Source organism: Lutra lutra, chromosome 17 (genome assembly GCF_902655055.1).
Source record: "Lutra lutra chromosome 17, mLutLut1.2, whole genome shotgun sequence".
Lineage (NCBI taxonomy): Eukaryota > Metazoa > Chordata > Mammalia > Carnivora > Mustelidae > Lutra > Lutra lutra.
In genome coordinates this window covers 22,546,539-22,564,343 of record NC_062294.1, presented here as the reverse complement: position 1 = coordinate 22,564,343, position 17,805 = coordinate 22,546,539, and positions in this window count along the sequence as shown.

The following is a 17,805-nucleotide window of genomic DNA, read 5'->3' as shown; positions in this document are numbered from 1 at the left end:
TAGTAAATGCTCAATAAATGAACAAGCTATTATTGCTGCTAAAAAAATGTGTTATTTTAAAAGTATTATTTGAAAAACCATCCACTGGAACTCTTGAGAAGACAGCCATGATACTTATATTAAAAGAATATGTACTGAGGAATAAGTTAGTAGTCTGAATATTTATTTGCCCTATAATATTCTATCTGACTATACTTTTATCCCTGGGTCTTGTGTTAAATTGAATTCCAAAGTTTATTATAGTTTCGGCCCAAGCTGATAATGCCTTAGTTTTAATTAGGAAATTACAGTTTTCCCTGAAAGGTGAGTGATTCATTATGCAGTATTTAGAACCAGGTAACCTTAGGTAAAGTTTTTTAAACTACCATTTATTTTCTTATTATACCTATTATACCTAATAGTATACACTAATAGTATACCTAATAGTATACACTATTATACCTAAATGAATTGCTTAATCTTTTTTGGTTATTAAAATCACAATTAGACAAATTTTCAAGATGTATTGTTTTTAACAAAGCCTTTATCCTCCTGTGCAAAACTCATGTGTATTCAAAGGATTATGTTTCAGAAAGTGTCCCAGCTTAATACCAACTGATATATTCTACCTATGCAACACTACAGAAGTCCAGAGTTTCTTGGGTTCATTAAAATTTTCATTTTTTTCCCTCTCCTTTACAATACACCAGATGGTAAATAAGGAAAAAAAAATGACATGCACTAAAGATTATATAGAAGGTCTACACTCTCCATTCTTTTACCTAACAGGCTGTTAGGAAGGTTGTCCTAATTATACTTTCTTTATGTAAAAATGTCCAAGCATGTTGGAGTTTAGTTAAGTGATTCAGATTTTATTATAAGCTCAATAGGAGAAGCACTCCAGGGTGGTTGGCTACGCAGGTTGGTCTGTCTGCTTAATTGCCTTGATTGCAGTACATTTTCTAAAGTAACAACAATCTAAGAAGTGCTCGTACTCTATTAGAAGATTTCAGCAAATGCCATGTTGTTTTCATGTTTACGTATTTGGGGACCAATTTTAAAGTAGTAATGACATATGCTTTATGAAATATGCTAACTCTTGATGCAGCAGGGTCTGAGACCACGTGTGGAGGGGATCATGGGCATAGAATTTGAAGTCTGGCTTAGTTACTTATACGCTGCACGGGTAACTAAAATTCTCTGATTCCTTCTATTCCCTCTTCTGGCAAATATGACCAAGTCGACTCATTTGCAAGTAAATTAGAATCCACTGAATACCAACTAACTACAAAAGGACAATTATAATTGGCAAGGCAATGGAACTCATTTATTCTGATAGTATAACATAATGAAATTGATTTTGTAAATGACATGACTTCTAAACTGGCATGACTTATCTGCTCCTTTGGCGTTATTCACGTATTTTTGTATCTTTCCGGTCTAGAAGCAACTTGAGGGTAGTAACTGTGTCTTGATTCCGTTGGTATTCCTCCAGGTTGTGTAATAAATACTTAATTGGTTTTATCATAGTATAAGATAATTTGATGACTTTCTAGTGGTATTGTTACTCTTAAAGTTTATTTCACTTCAGTTCCAGATAGAGCTATGGTGAGTGAGAGAGTGAGTGAGCAAGTGAGCAAGGGAAAAAATGGAGTATTTAAAGAAGTAACACCTTTCTAATCCTTTGCTGACCTTGTTATCATGCTCACTCAATCGTTTTAATTCTACAATTACATGATTAGCCCTTTTTCTCTATCTAGTATCCTTTTCCACCTTGCACTAAGTGCCAAGCCCTCAATAAGACAGAATAAATAAATAGTTAATGTTTAAGTCAGAATCAGAGCATCTTAGAAAAGGAGTAGAAATCATCTTGTTCTGCTTTCCTCAATTTACAGATATGGAAGCATGGTTCAAAAATATCAAGACATAACTAAAACCACAGAACTGTTAATGGATGGCAAAAGCAATCAGCTCTAGAAGCAATCAGCTCTAGAAGCAATCGGCTCTCTAGGCTTTGCATCCTATTCCCTCCCTACAATATCATCATGGTTCTAGAAACACAGAAATTTGGGGGTGGGGGCAGAATGCCTATTTCAAAGAGCACAATAAACACCAAGCATCTGCATCCAGACTGCGGACTACGGAATGTCATTATTTCCAAAAAAGATTCTTTTTTTTTTTTTTTAAAGATTTTATTTATCTGACAGAGAGAGATCACAAGTGGGCAGACAGGCAAGCAGAGAGAGAGAGAGAGGAGGAAGCAGGCTCCCTGCAGAGCAGAGAGCCCGATGTGGGACTCGATCCCAGGACCCTGAGATCATGACCTGAGCTGAAGGCAGAGGCTTAACCACTGAGCCACCCAGGTGCCCCCAAAAAAGATTCTTTAATTTGGACAGTCACCTATTAGACATGGGCTTCTGTTTTGCTTATCTGCTTCTGCACTGGTATGTAGGCAGGAGTCCCCTCAGACATGAGCCGGGGTTGTAATTCTCAGCCGGGTGCTCCGCCGCTTACTCAGCTGCAGGTGGTTAAGGTTCTCACCTGGAGTGTACTCAGGTGAACATCTGCCATGATCTGTCGGAGCTGAGGGGGACGCCTCTCCCACTGTGCTCATTCCAGCAAAATAGCGTGAGATGAAGCAGCATATCCTACACCGACAGGAGGTGAATACTTGGAACCCTGAGCCACCTGACGGCTGCCTCTTTTTTTTTTTTCCCTTTTTGTCCTCTTTTATCCGACTGAATTTTATTTTATTTTATTTTTTTAAAGATTTTATTTATTTATTTGACAGAGAGAGATCACAAGTAGACAGAGAGGCAGGCAGAGAGAGAGAGGAGGAAGCAGGCTCCCTGCTGAGCAGAGAGCCCGATGCGGGACTCGATCCCAGGACCCTGAGATCATGACCTGAGCCGAAGGCAGCGGCTTAACCCACTGAGCCGCCCAGGCGCCCCATATCCGACTGAATTTTAAAATGTAGTTATAGTTTATTAGTGGATTGGTGAAGATAGCCTTCCTCTTAATCAAACAACATCGTGCACTTACGTGAAACATTAGAGAAAGCTAACCCGGGGTGAATTCCTGGCAGGTCACACGCTGAGCAGGGAAATGGAAGCAACTTGGTCAAACGGTCTCCCTGGTCATAAAAGGAAACTCAAGTTTCCACCTTTCTCAGACAGTTACTTTGTGTATCTGATGAGATTTCCTCGCTCGTTCATTGTAACACTCACCGAGCGCATTTTGTCAGCGTATTCACTGGGTCAGGAGTGGAGAGTGGTAAAAGTAATAACTAATATGTATGAAGCACTATAATTATAAAGACTTTTCCCCCAAAAGATAATATATTAAATTATAAAATAATATATTAAAAAAATAAGCTGGTCCTGGCCAAATCAAGAGTTTACAGGCATTTGGGTATTTTTTTTTGCCAGATAAGCAAATGCCTCACAGTGTAACAAATACAATTAATATTCAAAATTAGGGCCCTAAAGCAATAGAATGTCTTGAAATGCTTTTTACACAGAAGACAGTTTTAGTGCTATTAACTCCTTCATCTCCCTTAGCTGCTGTGTCTAAAGGGTTATCCAGTTCTGGGAATGACTAATGCTGAGCAAAATTGTCACATTCAGCTTACCCTTTCTAGTTTCACTGCTGCCACTGCGGTGTAGACCCTTTGCTGTCCTGTCGATTTCTGAAAAACTTTCCCAGCTGACTCCACTGGCTCAAGTCTCTCTGTCTCAGGACATACACTACGACACTCTCTGGTTATTCAGTGAAAAATGTTGAGGGCGTTACTTTACTGCTCAAAAACCTTCTAAATGTTGTCTAACAATTATAAAAGATTCCACAGTCTCACGTTCAGGACCCCCAGAATTTTCTCAGGTATACATGCCAGCACTTTAAACGCTGTATTTTGGGCATACTCAAGAATTCATTTATTCAATCATCTGTTAAATCAAAGTGATAATTAAACACCCATATGTTCCTAGCTTTGCTACCTAGTAGACCTGACATACTTTCTAACTTTGTTTCACATACAGTAGCCTTAGGATGAGAAAGACAGGTACCACCACATGTCATGGGAGGATTAAGTAGGATCATATACCAGAAGGGTAAGCAGAGTTCCTGGCACATAAAATCACCCAAGAATGCACCGTCCTTATTGCCTTTATTATTGTAATCGGGCATAATCTCGTTATTTTACAAACAAGATGTGTTTAAATATGTTTATATTTCAGCACTTTGAAATTTGGCAATTTGTTTACTGCAGAGAATTCTCCTAGAATTTTCAAATAAATGGGATGCAGTATTCACAAACATTTTGTTTATTGTTCAACAGCAATAATTTTGGTTTTGTTTATTCTCATTTATGGTGTTCAACTTAGTCCTACAAGGTAGCATCTGGAGCCTAATAGTTGCTTCGCTAACAGGTGGATAGGTCTGAAAGGCAGCTATAGAATTATGAAAATACAGAGAAAGAGACCAATGTTGGACCAGGAATCAGATTTACAGAGTCAAATAGTCACTGAGAGAAGGAATTAGTATTTGTCAATTAAGAACCAAAAGGAATTGTTGGAAAAATCAGGGAGCAGAAAGGCAGTCATTGTCAGAGAAATCCCCAGGCTGAGGATTCCGGATGCTCCATTGATGCTATTTTGTCTAAACACGTTGGATCCTTGGAGGTTCAAACCTTTCTCCCCTTAAGTTTGCTCAAATATAGGAAGAGTCTCCCAAGTAAATGTATTTTACATGCATAAGTGTTGAGGAGAAAAGGAGAGAGGGAGAGGGAGAAAGACTGAAGTGACACAGAATTAAGTGAGGACAGTAAGCTGTGGGAGACATTTTCAGCGCCGTTGTCCAAGACTCACCCCCTTCCTTCTTTTCCTCCTTCCTTACTTCTAGCAGTACTCTGAGACCATAAGACCAAGCATAGAGCTTGTCAGTTAAATCACTCCTTTCCAAGATGTCTCAGAATTCCTCAACAAGCCCACAGTCCCCTTCTCAAAGACACCAACACGTCTAAAACCTCTACAAAAAGTGACAATTAATGATGCATTGCAAATGTCCTTCAGATGACGTGACTAACCCCCTTGTGTACAACAGGCTGGACCAGAAAAAAGCACCTAAAGTCAGATGATTCTCAGCTGGTCAGCCATCTCTGAGCTTTACCCAATACGTGGTAAGATTGATGAGAAGCTAAACCAATATTCTCATTTCCAGCAAATTTGAATAAACGATGTATAAGGAAACCAAGGAAGTCAATCAAGAGAAAAAGTGGAATGACCCACAGAGAGAAAGCAGTGAATAGAAGCCATGTGGTGGTGAGATCTGAGACCGCACAAGTCATTAGTGCGTAGGAGCCACAGACTCCCAGGAAGGAGGGGATGGAGACCTGGAGAACAAAGAGAAGAATGCAGAGGCAAGACTGTGTAGGCAGAGGCAACAGTGAGCTCTTCCACCATGACAGCAGAATGCTCCAGCACAGTTACCGGAATGCCAGCTGCTGGTACTTCAGCTGCTGTATATCTGGAACAAATTCTCCATCATTAAAGTATGTTCCACCTTTTCAATGATTACTTTTATCTCATTTTTTTTCTTTTCCTCTATGTGCGACCTTTTAAAACATCTGTGTTTCTTCTGTTTCTTTTGTAGTAGACTAGAATACTCTTCTGCAAACGTACAGTCCCCTGTGGGAAAATCACACCTGTCCATCCTAGTGATGCTGGCATTGACTAGGTGAATTTTGCCAGCAAAATGAAGGTGGAAGTGACAGTGTGCCAGTTTCACCTCTAGATAGAAAGAGGTGTCCCGTGTTTCTGTGTGCACTCCTGGGATGCTCACGTCTGTCATAAGAATACTGTGCCCCCAGCTAGCTTCTGCCTCTCCATGGGAACCCTCAGAATGGGACCAGTGCAGCAGACCCATAGTCTGAATCAGAGCCCTGACCAGCCCACACACTAGAGAGAGCAATAAATGGTTATTACTGTACGCCACTGAGATGTTGTTATTGTTAGCTGTGCAGCAAAAACTCACAATACAATTTACGATTTAAAAAACCCTAAATAATGTTTCTTTGGGGTTTAAACTAAAATGTCCAAAATAGAAGAGAACACATTTTATGAACTCACGTACACAAATAGTGCACTGTATAGAGGGGGAGAAAGTAGGGGGTATGTAATCAGCAGGTTTAGTTTTCTCGCAGTACTGGATTTTCTTTTGTTACTCTTCTCTCTGCATTAAATTCCTCTATTTGAAATACTTAGAATGATTTGCCTCTTCCTGACTGACCCTGACTGAACTGATATGTATTATTATTGTTCCCACGTTATAGAAAAATAATTTGATAATTAACCAAATTAGGAAAAGGAAAGCTAGTAAGTGAGAAGACAGAAGCTGTCTGTTAATGCTTCCTTATTTGGAGAGGAATAATTTTCAAAGATGTGGGATGCCTTCTGGATGGTCTCTGGAAAAGAACACTAAGTCAGAATAAAGTTTTCCACTTCACCCTTAACCAACTTCTTTTCTTCTTTTAGTTTTCTCTTCTTTTTATGATGTGTGAATACTGTTATCTCTGTTAAGAAATGCCTTTTTAAAAAGCAATATTGGATATGCTAATGATCACTACTGCAGGTAAGTAGTTTTTCTGAAATTATTTATTTATTTATGTATTTATTAAAAGATTTTATTTATCCATTTGACAGACAGAGATCACAAGTCTGCAGAGAGGCAGGCAGAGAGAGCCAGAGAAGCAGGCTCCCTGATGAGCAGAGAGCCTGATGCGGGGCTCAGTCCCAGGACCCTGGGATCATGACCTGAGCCCAAGGCAGAGGCTTTAACCCACGGAGCCACCCAGGCACCAGTTTTTCTGAATTTAGAGGAAAAAAAAAAAAAAGAATAAATAAATTTCTCCCTGCCTATGAGTGAAATGACGTTTACCCAGATCAGACTCTGGCCATTCTAACTACTGAGAATATGATCCAGAAATAGTTAATCCTTTGAATTAGCTAAATAGGTTTGGAGGTATTGGAAGCAAAAATAGTTACAGATGAGGGTGATGCTCAGTCTTTATAAAACTCATTTTAAAGGTAGTCAGCTTCTCTTTTGCATTTTAATAAGATATAAGCAATTGCGAAGAAAGGCATGTTGGGCTCCGCTGCACTCTTTAGTTCCTGGCTGCAGGATTAGAAATGGCCCTTTTCATGTGCTGGGTTTTTGGTGGGCAGAGCACCATCTAAAAAAAACCAAAGTTATTATGGGAAGATAAGCAAATGATTTCACCAAAGTGGGAAAAAGTTCTTCGTTTGAGACTTGTTATGTTCCTTTAATTTTTACTGATTTATTTATACATCAACTCATATCACTAAAGGTTTGAATTACCACAGTTTAGTATTTACTCATCGAGTTACCTAGGGGAAATAATTTCCCTTTGTAAATATTTCTGCTAATCAGTACAATAGAGGGGGACCCTCGTGTTGCCTACATCTCACAGTTACGGATCAAATGGGATATCCTATAAGAAGAAGGATTTTGAAAAATAAAGTGGCATACAGATGTGAAAAAAAACATTATCCAGCTATCTAATCTGTCAAAATGCCTATCATCTTTTAAAAAGATAGTTGTGCAATTAACAGTTTTGATTGTACTGCAGTGTAAAAACCAGGGATGATAAAACTTGTCCCATTGTTAGTGTCTTCTAAAATAAATGCCCAAGTGTGGGAATGGGGGCAAAACCCATGATTGTTATGGCTGCGCCGTAAGGCACTCCCCAGAGTTCTTTTAAAGCTGCTAGATTTAGAGGGGCACCTGGGTGGCTCAGTGGGTTAAGCCTCTGCCTTCGGCTCAGGTCATGATCTCAGGGGCCTGGGATCGAGCCCCACGTCAGGCTCTCTGCTCAACGGGGAGCCTGCTTCCCCTTCTCTCTCTGCCTGCTGCTCTGCCTACTTCTGATCTCTCTCTGTCAAATAAATAAGATCTTTAAAAAAAAAAAAAGCTGCTAGATTTAGCTTACTTTGATTACCCCTGTGGAGGGATCCACAACCTTTATGTGAGACTTTTAACATACTATGTTAGCATGCAGGATTTTTTGAAATTCAAGTCCCTTAGGTTGATTTGACATATCCTTACTTATACCCAATGGAAGGTCAAGTTCCTCTGGCGACAGACTCTGACATGGAGATGAGTATGCAGGACATCTGACATGCTGTTTTCTCACTTCCCCATAAATGTGGGGAGTAAAGTAACCAGGATTCTGGGCAGAACAAGAAGCTGGGTTGCAATGCCCACTGTGAAAAGGCCTTAGTCTATACTGTAGAAAGCTGTGTAAAATCCCTATGTTGAAATCCTAATTCCCAATGTGATCAGATTAGGAGGTGGGGCCTATGGGAGGTAATTAGGTCATAAGGGTAAAGCCTTCATAAATGGGAATAGTGTCATTATAAAAGAGACCCGGGAGAGCTCTCCACCATTTTTTTTTTTTTTTTTTTTTGGCCATTTGAGGACACAGGAAGAAGAATGAGTTCTGTAAGCCAGGAAGCAGGCCCTTACCAGATGTTTAATCTCCCTACACCTTCATGTTGAGCTTCCCAGCCTCCAAAATTGTGAGAAATAAATGTCTGTTGTTTAAGCCAACCATTATGGTATTTTGTAACGGCAGCCTGAACTAAAACATGGAGCAAAGATTTTACCTGCTACATCCACCAGTCATTAGGTACAGAATGACCCTGGGTAATAGGTGTGGCTTTGGAAAGATGCCATAAACTTGGATAAGTCATCTGGGGGTGATTTTTTTTGAAGGGACTTAGCTACAGGCTGTCAGTCAGCAACACTGCCATCACCTGGTGGAATGAGAGCTTCAGTGGTAAGGGAAAGATCTGGACGTTAAATTAGATCACCTATTGCACTTTCAAAATATTGCACTTTCAGATTTGCACCCATAACCGGGTTTGTTCTCAAGTGTCCAGTGGCAGAGATAATGCTGTATCTTTAAGAGAAGGAGAAGAAGAAGTAGAGAAAATGGAAGGAAGTATGAGAAGGAAGTAAGTAAGGAATCAAGGAAGGAAGGGAGGGAGGGCTGGAGGGAGGGACGGAAGGAGGGAGGGAGGAAAAGGGGAAGGGGGAGGGGGAGGGGGAGGAAGGAAGAATCAAGCATCAACTTTTTTTTTTTTTTTTTCCAAGCATCAACTTTTAATATTTGCCAACTCACCAACATCAGGGCTAGGAAACTGTTTGCATCTTAGAATGTCAAAGAATTTCAGTTAGTTAATTATGCTGCAGGTGGGCAGATGTATCTAGGAGCAGATATTTGCAGATGCAAATTGTGAATTTTGCATGTGTAAAGGTAAATAGCTAAAATGATTATTAAAGCACAGTGGAAAAGAAAATGATGTATAAAATGCAAATGTGCAGTGACAAACACATGAAGGCATTTTGCTTGTGAACTTTGACTTCCAGTAGTCGAACGTTTCTGTACTTCCTTCATTGCTCTGTTATTTGCCATAATGAGACAGAGTTTCTGAGTTCAGCCTCTATGCCCTGCAAATGACATTCACTTATCCAGGTCTCAAGGTTAACATTTTATAAATTACCACTTCAAAGCAGGAGTCACCATCTATATGCAACAGGACTAAGGTGAGTGTCATGTGATATGAACCCTACTATTTTCTTATCGTCCCATTTCAGATTTTATTAAACAAGTCTGATTTTCTTTGTAGTGTCAAGGGCTTTATTAAGGAAGAAACTTGAGTTACCCCATAAATAATGTCCCATTTCTTTTTCTTTTATCTGCTCAAGTATCTTCTTTGACTATCTAGAATGCAATACATTCGTTAATACTACATGCAACTTCATTGCCTCCAAGACCCATACAAACTTGTCTCCTGCTGTGTGTCAACGTTGCACACTGATTCTGTCAGTCATGTCCCCATACATTTCTGTACAAGAGATCGGCCTATTTCCACACCATTTCCCCCCCTACTCGTCTACTTCTGACCTTGAGTATCCTTGCCTTCTCCTCTTCAACCAATGCCCTTCATTTATTCAATCATTCATTCATCTACTGGCTCATTAAAAGAAAGTTATCACAGCATGCATACTTTCTACCAGGCAATATGTTGGTTGTGGACTCCAATTAATGAATGAAATATCACTCTCATTCTCAAGTTTAGTGGGAGGCAGAGCTCTACATCAATTAAGAAAACATTTAACCAGGGTTTTAGAGTTTGGGTAGGAGTGTGTCTAATGGATGACTAAGAGTATATAATCAGTAGAGAGAGGCATATGTATAAAGCCTTCATGACATTAAAAATATGGTAATTTCAGGGAACTCCAAATGTTCACTGTGACTGCAACACAGAGTGCAAGGGAAGCTGAAGACGGCAATAAAGAGGGAGTCAGGCCCAGCTAGTAACATCTTTACTAAAGCAAACTCTACATGCTCTAGCCCCAACCTGAAAATGTGATATTGTCAGCTTATCTCGATATCTCATCCTTGTGTTTCTTTGTAGCACCAATTGCATAAACTATATATGATATAATCAAATTGCATTTGTATTTTGTTTTGTTTGTGAATAGTGTATATTTCCTCAATTATTTACAGTTGATATCAGACTAGCAGATTATAATAAATCAGAGTTCAGCCAAATCAAACTGAACTGAACCAGGGAAATGGCCGCCCAGTTCTGCAAAGAGAGGGAGGCACCGTATAATCTATTCCTTCATTTTGTTGATTGAAGGAAAATATTTCAATTCACAAAACTTGAACACCTACTTAATCCACTAATTGAAAGGCTGGATTTGCACTTGGAATAGACACATAGAGGCAATCCCACAGGTTGACGGAGACTCAAGGCCTGCTTGCTGTAAGTGACTGATGTATGAGTGAACATCTGAAAGTGAAATTAGAGACTGTGGGCTCCAAAGCAAAAGCATCTATCAGCAGAAGCTCTTATGCATTTTAACATGCAGTTTGGAATGATTCATTTCTTAGGCTTAATGTGGGAGAAGGCTGGGTCTTTAAAAGCACTAGGAATTGGAACATCATACAAGGCTGTTTGCAATTGGCCTTCTTGCTCAGTGCTACAGGCACAATAAATGTCCTTCACATGGTATTCTAAATTGTCTTAATCTGGTATTCTAAGTTGTCTTAAATTACATTCAAACCCAGTTTTCTTCTGCCCTTCTGGCTGAAGGGCAGAACAGCCAGAATGAAAGCTGTTGAGATACACAATTCTATGGATTCTTAAAACTGCCCACTTCCAGACCCAACACGATGCTATTCTCAACATGAGGAAACTGGAACAGATTTTGCCACTTTACTAAAATATACCCTTCTTAAGGATGAAAATAATGCCTTATTTTTTGTTAAATCAAAATTTCCCATGGCAAAAAAAAAAAAAAAAAAAAAAAAAAAAAAAAAAAAAGCAGTGCTTCTTTACCCACTAGAAATTATCACAAAATAAATAGGAGGGAATGCAAAGATTTTCAGACCAGTAATTGGAAGGCATATATATATGTGTGTGTGTGTATGTACATGTATATGTATATATTATATATAAAATTTTATATATACATAAAATTTTAAAGATTTATTTGAGAGAGAGGGAAAGAGAGAGAGAAGACAGTGGGGAGGGGCAGAGGGAGAGAATCCTCAAGTAGACTTCCCACTGAGTGTGGAGACTGATATGAGGCTTGATCTTACCATCCATGATATCATGACCTGAGCTGAAACCAAGAGTCAGACCCTCAACCGACGAGGCACCCAGGCATCCTGGAAGGCCTTTATGTTGATACTGAATTCATGACTTTGGTCTCATGACAGAGTTGAATCACAGATAAGAATCTCTAGATTGAGCATTACTTTAACAAAATAAAATTGAAGTCCATAAAGTAAAATAATTTGCTTGAGTTAGCATGGCTCTCTACTTGTCATTATTAGAACTCCATGTTAGATCCTTTTTTTTTTTTTTAAGATTTATTTATTTATTTTAGAGAGAGCAAGAACAAAACAGGGGAAGCGAGAGAGATAGGGACAGAAGCAGACTCCCTGCTGAGTGTGGAGCTGGACACGGGCTCCACCTCACAACTCTGAGATAATGACCTGAGTCGAAGTCAAGAGTCCAGTGCTTACCTGACTGAGCCACCCAGGCACCCCATGGAACTCCATTTTTCTGTTGTATTTTGGTTCATGTGTTTGAGTGTGTATGTATACACTGATGTTCACCACGTATAATTATGCTTTCTTATATCAACTCAAGCCAATTTCTGAAAAAGCAGTCCCTTGAAACAACCTAATTTTCTTAAAAGCATGAAAACATTTTTACATAGAATGTCAGGTTTTATTGAAATACGCAACAGCTTGACCCCCAATTATGAGATCATTTACTAGGCCAGTTGGCATGGGCTTTACCGGGATTATCTCAATCTTTGTTCCCAATAACTATAGCAAGCAGGAAATTAGTTTCAACTTCTTTTTTTTCCGTTCTGATAAGAAAACTGTTGTTTACAGAGTTTAAATGATTAGTGTAAGGCTACCAGGCTGGTAAATGGCAAAGATAGACTGAAACCCTACCCTATGTTCTCAACCACAGAACTCCCACCTATGAACAACAGAATGTGAAAGGTGCCTTAATAGAGGAAACAGTGGGGTTCTATTGGTATACGGAATGGATCCAACCTAACATTCAGGAGAGACTTACTTGAGTAGAGGATTCTAGGAAGTCAAGGGGAGGTATGTTATAAATGGAGGAGTAAGTTCCCTTGTAGGATCTTTAGGGATCATTCCAAATTGGCTTTGGAAGTGACACTTTGGAGAGGCATATGAAATTAAAAAATTTATTATACTCACAAATCCTAGAAGAGGGAGGCATGACACTCCACACAGGGGGGCTGTAATGGAGGAGCTCCAAGGAAGGAGGATTAACCAACCAGATGGGTAGACCCAAGCAAGTGCCTTTACTGGAGATCTGGGTAGGATACACAAGTCCAAGGCATGGGGTGGGGGGAAATTTCATTGGTGTTTTTGAATGCCACGGAGCTATAGTCAAGGGAGGGCAAGAAGGAAACTTGTCGTGGGGACCAGCCACTGGGCATGATACTCACATCCTGCTTTGGGGGATGCTGCATCAGGAAAATATGAAGTTTTAAAAATTTATAATACAGAAGGATTTTTCCAGAAGTGAAGGTTTGTGCAAAGATACGGACATGTAAGAGAAAAGAGTGAATTTTAGAAATTAAAAAGTGCTCCTTATGGTTAAGCGTATAGCTGTTGGTAATTCAGGGTAATGGGACAGGAATTGAGATAAAAGGTAGGCAGAGGCCAAGTGATGAAGAACTAAGGGATTTCGATCTTCTTCCAGTCTATGAGGGTTATTGAATAGCTTTAAACAGGTGTGTTGTACCTGCCTGTGACTGGGGAAGATCATGGCAGCAGCACTGTGGAGGGTGGGGTGGAAGGGTGAGGATTCATTATAAATAATCACCACCCAGCAGGGCTTGTCAGCTCCACTTATGTGGGGGGTAGGGGCACTGAATGGTTGAAGTCCAGGTCAGCTCATGGGGTCCCTGAGACACTGCACATCCTGATGTGGCAAATCACTTTGGCCAGATCTGTGATGCCACAGTCCATTTATTTTTCATTTTTAGACATTCCCAGGAGACTGGCTTAACACTGGGGAAATCTGACTCAACACAAAATACTCTGTCAAATTTATTTTTCACTTGGGTTTACAAGAAATTGAGTTAGTAAGCAAGATGCCACGTACCGCAATTTGAATTTGAACAGAAAACATATTTTTTTTTGGTAAATGTTACTTATCCTTGCAATGGAATATATCAAATTTCAAGTAACAAATAATATTTTGTTGCAGTTTCTCTCCTTGGCAATGTTGTGGTCTCTCTATTTTTCATCACCATAATTAGTCTTTCATCTTAAACACAGTGATAATTCATTGCATGATATTCAGTCAGAAGTTTTGTTGTTGTTGATAAGTCGAAGCTTATCATAAGGAAAAAGGGGGGGAAGTCTAATTTGCCAGAAAAGAACAGAATATAAAAATAACATTATCCATTCAGTTGGATTGAAATCTTGGCAGCTGCTCTTCAAAATGTTGCTGACATGGTTTATATTATATTAAAATTCAGAATTACTGCATTTTCATCAGTTTCTCTGTGTGCAGCTGGCATATCATGTTGTCCGCATCTTGGGATTTACAAGACTATGTACGTTGTAAGAATGTTCCTTTAAATCGGCATTTTCATAAGCATGTTTGCTAATTGATATGCTATGGTGTCTTAAAGTGTAAACATATGTTATGAAAGTCATACTGTTCTGAAGTGTAAGTGGAATACACAAGTTGGATTTTCTTCCATTTTCATTAGGTTTTGCTCAAAAGCAAAAGAGTTCTGGGAGGATTTTTAGCATATCTTTTAATTTTTAAAGGCATTGGTTATTTCAAAGAGGCACGTTGCTAAAAGATAAACTGGGAATGATGGATGCATCCAAAAATCTAAATTATTTTAAAATGGCTTTACAGAATTTGTGATACTTAGAAAAAAAATGCTACCAAATAAAACATTCGCAATCTGCAATTGTGTAATAATATGTGGTGTCATTTTAAGTGAATTATTAGTCTCACATTAAATACATAAACTGCTACTAATAGCATAATAAATATAGTTTGGGAATGTTGAATTCTAATAGATTGTGGGTTTTTTTCTGTGCATTATTCAGAGTTCTTTGGAAACTATAATCAATTCGCAGAACTCGACAACTTCAGACGGCTTTCGATAATGTTAAAATATGTATGCTTACACGTGGATCGTGCAGATATTTATAAGCACTTATGTGGTTATGATGATAAAACCAAATTAACATATTCATGTTGACTTTAGAGGATCCTTAAAAATTGGATTTGAGGCTAAATAAGGCTGAATGTCTTTGTAGATTGAAAATGCTTGAAGGAACTTTGATTGTACCTGAAGAGCACAGCAGATGAATTTTCAGATTGGAAAATAATAGTTTTGACTTTTCAGAATGTCCATTTAGAATGCATATGTAAAAGATCTAGAAACACTGGAGAAGGGCATATAGTTTCCCGGGAAAGGACGTCTTGCATGGACAGAGCTAGAATGTGAAGAGCTAGAATTCTAGCAAGAGACTATGTGATGCTGTACTCTGATGTCAAAACTGTCTGCCTCTTATCTTAAAAAACAGGCACACTCACATGCACATGTTAATGGAGCCTTTTTGCACAATTGCCTAAGGACATGATATTAAATTAGCCTCTTTATTTATTATTTAAACCAGCAACTGCTTAATCTCTCATTATGACTTCAGAAGGAACCCATTAGTATTTCTACCACTGGTAAGCTAAACGAGTGGGATGAACTGGAAAAGCCAGCTGCACATTTCCGATAGCTCAAAGTCCATTTTGCCATGAATACAAATGGCTTTGTGGAATCAAGATGTTGATTGAAACTTTGCTAAAGCTGAGCTTTTTTTTTAACCTCCCCTCGGTGAAACTGCAGTAATTGCATTTCAATAGAATTGATATCATTAATTTATAATTATTACTTTCTTACGTTGGAAAATATGAATGTGAAAGTTTTGGCCAAAGTGCAATCTCAGGAGGGAAATTAGAACTCTCAGTAATCAATAATGGTGGGGCACTCTGAATCTCTCCTCAGTTTTCATTAGCTGGAAGGAGAGCACATTTAAAGAAATGCTAACAAGTATCGATGTTTAAATTTGATTTATCAATGCTATTTAAATGTATATCTGCACTATGCTGAGTTTATTTTTCTACATTAAAGATTATTCAGTGATATCTCCTGAGTTAAGACAACTTCTAAACAAGATAAAGCACCCTGTGAATTAATTTATTTCAGAGAAACAAGAAAACGTAATTTGTGTCTTCTTTTCATTAAATTATCCTTTAGTATATTGATTTAACAGGAACCAAAAACTTATTTAGCTAAGGAAACAAAACATAGATACAGCACTCTGTCACTTTTGTATTCTTAGTGGAAACTAAGGAAAGAATGTAGGTGTTTATGAGCGTGTGTGTGTGTGTGCATGTGTGTGTGTGCATGTGTGTGTGCACATCTATGTGTGCATGTGTGCGTGGGCGCACACGCATGTATGAGAGCATTTCTCTGCATGTTCAAGGCATTACAGGTGCTGTTTTTTAAGAGGAAAACACTGTTCGTTCCCTTCAGAAATGGACAAAAAGAAGCACAATCTGTTAATGCTTGCCACATAGCTCTTTACATTTTGATTATACTCCACATAAACAATAAAATTATTGTGATTAAGTCATCAACTCAAATAATACAGATTATGTAACCATTTGCAAGTCAAAGGTGTACAGACACTCGAAGTCACCACCTGGGTAACAAATAGCAATTTTTCCAACCCTTTAGATAAATGGCTGAGCACAATGTGAAAGAATTTAAACTGAGTCAAATGTAACATATATTGTAAGAACTTTTTCTTTTGTATGGTTCTGCATAAGAAGACTTTATCAACCTGTTAATTTTATCTGTACCAAAGAGATGTGAACTGCTATTTACTCAGGAAACGTTTAGTCTTGTGAAGCTGAATAGGTGAACAATTATTAAATTTGGTCTCTTAAGAGCACTTAAATTCGGATAGTAGCATGGAGACTCAGCCTGTATAAGCTATCATTACATGTTGAAAAACTAACCTCTGTAATTAACTTGCAATATTATACATAGGGCTCCAGTTACAGTGAAATCCAATTTTCCATAGTATACACACCAGGCAGCTTTGCTGAATATTAGATTTTAATGAGATTTATGACCTTATTCATAATTTATTTCTTAAGTTAGGAAAGTTTTGGCTAAAGTTCAAAGCAGTATCTTGAAGCATGAAAATAAAATCTATACCAAGTTTTCCTTGGTACATTTTAGAATGAATTCTGAAACCCATAAAAGGACTTATGTAGTCTCAGAGCAACTCATGGAAACCTTCCTGGCTTTAACATGGGAGAGCTCCATGGTTAACAATAAGGAGGTGATCTATGCTAGTCCCTGGTTTCAGGACACACTTTTTTTTTTTTTTTTTTTTTTACTTTGTCCCTCTCATTCGTTACCTGGCAGCTTTAGTTCATTGCATAACCTAGTCCAGCATATCTCAAACTTCAGTGTGTTTAGAAATCACCTGGGAATCTTGTCAAAATCCAGACTGTAGTTCACTAGGTCTGGTGTGAGACTCACAGTCTGAATTTCTAATAAATGATGGAGATGTCGCTTACTCCAGAATCGCACTTTGAATAGCACGGGTCTCCACTGTACTGGAGACTGCTCATGTTTTTTCCTCCTCACCCTTTACATGAAGGAAACAAGGCTCAAAGATAGGAAATATATTTCCTTAGATTAGTGATCCTTAACCAGTACCAATCATTAAAACCACCAGAGGATTTGTTAGAACTTAAGCTACCTGGACCCCACCCCAGACCAACTGAATCAGAAACCCTGGGACATCAGTGTTTTCACAAGTCCTCTTCTGTAGGGAGAGTTCAGAATCACTGGTAGGTCTTAGAGTCAATTAGCAGAAGGGCTGAGTCTAGCTGCAGGCTGTCTGACTGGCAGACTGGCTGATTGATTCATTGATGGATTTCTGCTTACCCCGAGCATACATTTGTTGAGCTGTGCCCCAGATGGTACCCAGTCCCTTTAGCACACACAGTCCTCTCACTATTTAGGTCCAATAGTAAATGTTACCAACCAGAAAGGCCTTCCCTGGCAATGCTATGTAATGCTGGCTTCTGTCTTATCTGGTCATCACATCCTCCTGCATTTTTTGTTTGTTTG